Below are 6000 nucleotides of genomic sequence, written 5' to 3' on the forward strand. Positions count from 1 at the left end.
GATTTGGATTGCACAAATGAACATCCAGACGCTCCAATCTCCTGCCCACCACACGTGGCTGTTCCCTTTGGGTCAAACACTGCCAGGCTAAGTTGTGAGCCTTGTGTTGGTGTTCACGGAAAGAAGCAAAATGTCCTTTAAAAGGAGACATAGCCAGGATGGGATTGAGTCAAGAGGAACTCCAGCTGGACTGTTAGCCTGGAAACTGCCATAAACTGTGGAGGTGAACTCCAAATGAAAGATCACACAACGGGGACCTGGAGGCAAGCAGATGGCTTTTAAAACTGGGAGTCTCGCACCAGCTACAAGCAAGTAATTACCAGCAAGTCACAGCTGTGCTAGACCACATGAGCAGGTGAAAATGTGACTATGCTAGGGTGTGATCGCACTGCCAGCATCCTCCGACACTCCTCCTCTTCCCTAGCTGGCCCTAATGCTACCAGATGTAGGGGTTATTTGCTTCAGAGAGGTTGGAGCAGTTTCTCCTTAGGAGGCCTTTAAAAACAGGGGTGGGAAGGAAGTTAACAAGATGCTCTGAAGTGGTGGATGAGTGTTGTTATCGTTGCAAGAGGTGAGGAGTGCATCCAGAGAAACGCAGAGCTTCCCAAATAGGATGCTAAGGACTAGCAAGGCACGAGCTGGGGCTGGGAGGGAGGTTTCTTCGCTGGATCCCTCACTGCCTGCTGACCAAGTTAGTCTGTTCCTGAATGCATAAAGACACCCTGTGCAGAACAGTTGTATTTGCCCCAGCCACAGCTGGGGGGGAGCAGTTGATGCCAAGTGCCTGATCCAGAGTGATAGGCTAGGCTACAAAAGCCAACCTTCAGCAGTCAGTCTGCTCCAAGTACTTGGCTTCTTTTCCAGCTGCTTTTTCCAATAAATCTAAAGAGCATAGACATGCTAACAGAGTCTCAGGACTTGCTTTTTATGCGTTTCAACAAATGAGAAAAAGCAAAGAGAAGAATAGAAAGCTGAAACATCTCCTCCAGCCCATGCAAACCACTGTCAAGTGACCTTACCTGCTGCGTTAAAATCCACCAGTGAGAAATTCTTGGGCAATAAGCTGGTTCCTGCCTCCGCTGAAGGCTGGGAGCTCCTGGCCATTCACTCCTTGGCTGCTAGGAGAGGTGCTGAGCTCCTGCATGCTGACCCAGCTGCGAAACCCCCGAACTCTTCCTCCTGATCTGTCAGATATGCATAATTAAGAATGTCATTCAAGCAAGGTAAATCAGACCCCACACACCCCCAGCCACCCTCCCCTTTGCCTTAGTTTTCCAACCACCCTGCAGAGGTTTCCCTTCCAGGAAACCTGATGCTGTCAGACAAAGGAGAGGAAAACCATCCTGGCCATGAGGGCAAAGGCATTATTCCTCCCCCTGCCTCACCTCTCTCTGCAGCAGAGACTAAAAGCCATGTATAGATAACTCTTCCCCTTGCTTCCTTCCTCCTTCCTTCCTTTCTGCAATCCAAGGAGAAGAGGGTGAAGAAAATGGCACTTGGATTAAATAAACTAACAATCATCACGCAGGGCTTTTAGCTGCAAGTGAGCCAAGTGTCCTGTAACATTAAATAAATGCAAGATTAACCTTCACGGCTTCCACACTAAATTATTTATCTTGAGAGGCGAAGAGGTCAGGATTGAAACAAAGGGTAAATATTTGACGAAGGCGCTGCGCGCGCCGGCTGCACAGCTGTTTGCCGACCACGCCGGCGCTGCCTGTGCATCCCTCCCACGGGGCTGGTTTCACTGCTCCCCAGCCCATCGGCACCCCAGGACTCAGCTGCAGACAGGATGAGGCCCTTGTACCACCAGCCATGGCATTCTGCCTGGCAAAAGCCACCAGGGCAGAGGAGAGCCCCCGTGACATGACAGGGGACGATACTTGCCGTGATTTCGCCCAGCATACGATGCGTCTTAATTAGCAGTCGCATCTGCCTTCAATACTGAAGTATTATTAACCGCATGATTTACATACAGCCATTTGTGTAGCCACTGTAGGCAGGGAATTACCTGATAACAAAATACCCTGCTGTTCACGCTAAGTGACAGACTCAGAAATATTAGTCTGTTTAATCAAAGCACTAACAACACGGAATAGACAAAAATATTTTGCCATTCCCTAGCTGATCTCCATTAAGATCCTCAAGCATTCTTCTGTCAAAGACATGCCAATTATTTTTTTTTTCCAATAAAAAATTAAAATTTAGCCACTACTGGGAAAGCATACGACATCTGTTTAACAGTGAATAGCAATATTACAGTGCATTCAAAGGTGAGAAATGCAAAAGACTATGGCCAAGACCGATGTAATTAGCCAGGATGTACAACACCTTAAATTACGAGCACTGTACTTCCCAGAAGTGCCAGGCCTTGGAAGAAGAAGTGGGCAGGATCTCAGTGTTAACTCACCTGAAAACTATTCCCGTAACGCACATTTTTCCCTAGAAGGAACATCACCAGCTCACTAATCCATAACTCTGCTTGCAGCACCCGTTTCCTGTCCCAGCCTGGAGCAGATGCAAACCAGCGTGGGTGCAATGGGCTTCACTAGACCAGGGTGTGCAGTGGAAAAAAAAAAAAAAATAAAAAAAAAAAAAAATCCAAGCTACAAAATTTAAACATTTCAGCTATTTTTGAATACAACAAATTCACAGTATCATACTCCAAGAGCATGAAGGGAAGAGCAAGGCTAGTTGCCCTCTGTCCTAAGCTGCTGCTCAGAGGGATAGACACAATTTCTCAGGCAGCTGTGTGGCCTGTCCCCTTGGTGTACAAGGCATTAAACCACTCACGGGGTGCAAGGTCAGGAATGGATTTTGTCTGAGCGAAGGGAATCACTGGAATGGGCCCTTACACTCCTCCAACAGTAAGGTGTGTGCTTTGGCTGTTGGATCATCTGCTCATTTCCACGCAGCAAATCCTTGCTGTTCTGGGGATCAAAGATGCTGGAGCTGCTCTTGATCTGGTGGTGTCTCCGAGGAGCAGTTTAGCTGGTGGGGTTGGTCACAGGCAGGGTGTGAGGGGGTGCTGCGGAGCCTTTCCCAGCCCCACATGGGAGCCCCACTCCTTTCTCCTCACACCAAACCCCTCCACCTGAAGATCCGCTCTCCCAGGACAGCCCATCACTGCCAGCACCCCGTGGTGCTGCCACCCCTCACCAGTTGATGAAGGCTATGCCTCTGCTGCCAGACAGCACATGTGTTAGCACAGGGTCGGGGGAGTGAGTAAGCTGTGAAACCCTCCTGCCAGCCAGATATGTTGCTTTCTACCAATTACGAGCACAGCTATAGGTAAAGAAGCCATAGCAACAAAAACTTGACCTGCTCTGCTCCAGAGACATAGCTGGAGCCTATTCGAGACTTAATGCAGTCTCTTAACGCCTACTGCTGTTAATGGTTCCTGCATAATAAGGGGGATTATGGATCTATTACCGATCTGTCACCTCTTAAAGAATATGCCATTAATCACGATCGTTTATTTGCAAATTGGTTTATAATTTTGAAAATCTTTTGCAAATTACTTTAAATGGAAGAGGGTGGGGGGCAAGGGACTTTCAAAGCAGGCTTCCATGCTATTTCTTCCCTCAGCTTAGTGCCCCTTTTTGAGCCAAATCACTGTTTGTGCATGCCTGCATACATTCACAAAGGTATTTACGAACGGGAGTAAACCAGATAAGCGCAGCCAGACATTCCTGGCTCAGCCCCTCCAGACGCCGGCCTCCCCTAGAGACTCCCCGTGCTCTCCCTGTTCCCAATCTTTTGCATCCTTCCTAAATGTAACCCCCACACCCGGTTCCATCCTCCCTCGGCTGGGAAGGAGCACGGCCACCCCATTCTCCAGCTCTGCGGATTAAGGCGGCTTTGCCTGGATTACGGCTGCCAATCAAGTTCAAGTGCATTTTTAGTAGTTGAATGTGTGGCACAAGGTTTCAAATAAAATCATCAAGTGCAGTCGATTAAACTCATTAAGTCCTTACGGACTCGCCTGTGTACTGCGCTGTTATCAGATTCGGAGACATGAGAATTAATTAGGCCGCTGTTCTCCTTTGTCTGGATTAGCGTGCCAGGCCCGGCGCCCGGGTGTTTTCCTGGGGAAACACGAGGCCTGTAATCTCCTTACCAGCCCAGCCGGGCAGACAGAGGCCTAAGAGATTTCTTCAACATTCCCCAAAGATCAAACAAGAACACGCTGGTCTTTGAGGTTTTCTCCTCCTGGCTTTCTTTCTCTCTTTTCCCCTCCACGCGCAGTGCAGCTCATGAATAAAAGGCAGCTCGGTGGGAAGGGGCAGGCAGGGAGAAATGGCTGCAGGAGCCAGCGGGTTCCTGGCACCAGGGCTGGAAATATTCCTCACGATAACCTCCTCACCAGGATATACTAGGGCTGTCCTGCAAGCTCCTGCTTGTGCCAAAAGCCTTGCCTTCTCCACATCATTCCCCTCCATGCCAAACAGCACTTTTGTCCCTATGGGATCTTTCCCCACAACCACATCCCTGGGGTCACCACTCACATTTGGGAACAGACACCCAAAGGGACAAAGCGTGCCCTCTCCACCCGTACAGATCCAGAGCACTTTGAAGTCACGGCTGCCACACAACGCAACTCTCCAGGACATCCCACCTGCCATCGTTTCTGCAGCGAGTGTGACACCTCCAGTATGTGCATCACCTGCCTCTGGGAAACACAATTCTTTCACAGAGCAACCATTGCATTTGTGAGCTGCTTGGAGAGATGGACATGCAGGCAGGAAGGAAAGTACAAGACACTGGCTGCTGGGACAGCATAGTCCTAAACACGAGGGTCTGTGGAATCGAGTATCCACGTGGTGCTCTCATCTATACTAGAGGACATGGTAGGCAGAAGGGCCAAGATGAAGATAAACTGGCATATATGTAATACACCCAGCTGTACTAAAATTTGTAACATTCTGGTCACTACCCATGGAGCAGAATCCCACTACTCAAAAATCAACCCTAACAACCACCCTACATCACTCGCCACCTACCCTGCTCTGCAGAGCAGACATACACGGTATATATTCATCATCACAAGGCTTTTAACAGAGAACAGCCCACACTCAATACCAATATCACACACTCTATACTAACACCAACATCATGCAATAATGCAATACAATACTGATACATACAGCTGAACAATTAGACCTCTGCAGCCCAGGGGAGACTTACAAATTCCCTTATAACCCTTTTCTAGTGGCACGAGGAACTTCATTTACAACAGGGATCTGCAGCTCTCTCCCCTCATTTTAAGGCTGCTCCTCATTTATCAAAGTCAGCTATTAGACAGGAGGGCAGGAGATGGGAGATCTGCAGCCAGCGATGACACACAGGTGTCCACGTGTGAAATGAGGGTTTCTGCCTCTGTCACATATTTGACAATGAAGCCGGTTGGTCCTTGACTAAGGTATTGTTTTGCAGAGCAATGCGGCCGTGGAAGGGCCTTACAAAGGCGTATTGCCAAAGTGAACTTTATCCAACAGGCTTTTCCAGGGGACACAAATCCTTTCCGATGGGCCAGCTGCCCGCAAACACACTGCAACAAATTTATGAGAACATAACTGTGCTGTAAAGAGATGAACTTAAGGGACAAAGAAAAGTAATCCATATTAAGGCTGGCAAGGGCTTTGCACCTGCTAACAGTCCTGCTGAATTGCATTTGAGGGGAGCTGAACTACAGCAATTTCTAAAGTAAATCACTTGGGCCTGCCAGTACTTTCTCCAGTTTATTACAGAAATTTACTCACAAAGGTCAGTGACCCTGCAGTCAATGACTCCCCCAGGTGACTTCCCGAGCCGTGTTAAGCCACAAGCATTTGCTCTCACTCCCTCTGATCTTCTCTTTCTCTCCTCTTCCTCTTCCACTTCCCTGTTTCACTCGCCACTCCACTGAATCCCTTCGTTTTTTCTCTCTATTGTCAAATCACGGGAGCAGGGCGTGATGTGACAAGGCAGTGCTGGAGGAGCAATAAGGGATGTGGACGT

This window comes from Anser brachyrhynchus, assembly GCF_964034855.1.
Source record: "Anser brachyrhynchus genome assembly, chromosome: 10".
NCBI lineage: Eukaryota > Metazoa > Chordata > Aves > Anseriformes > Anatidae > Anser > Anser brachyrhynchus.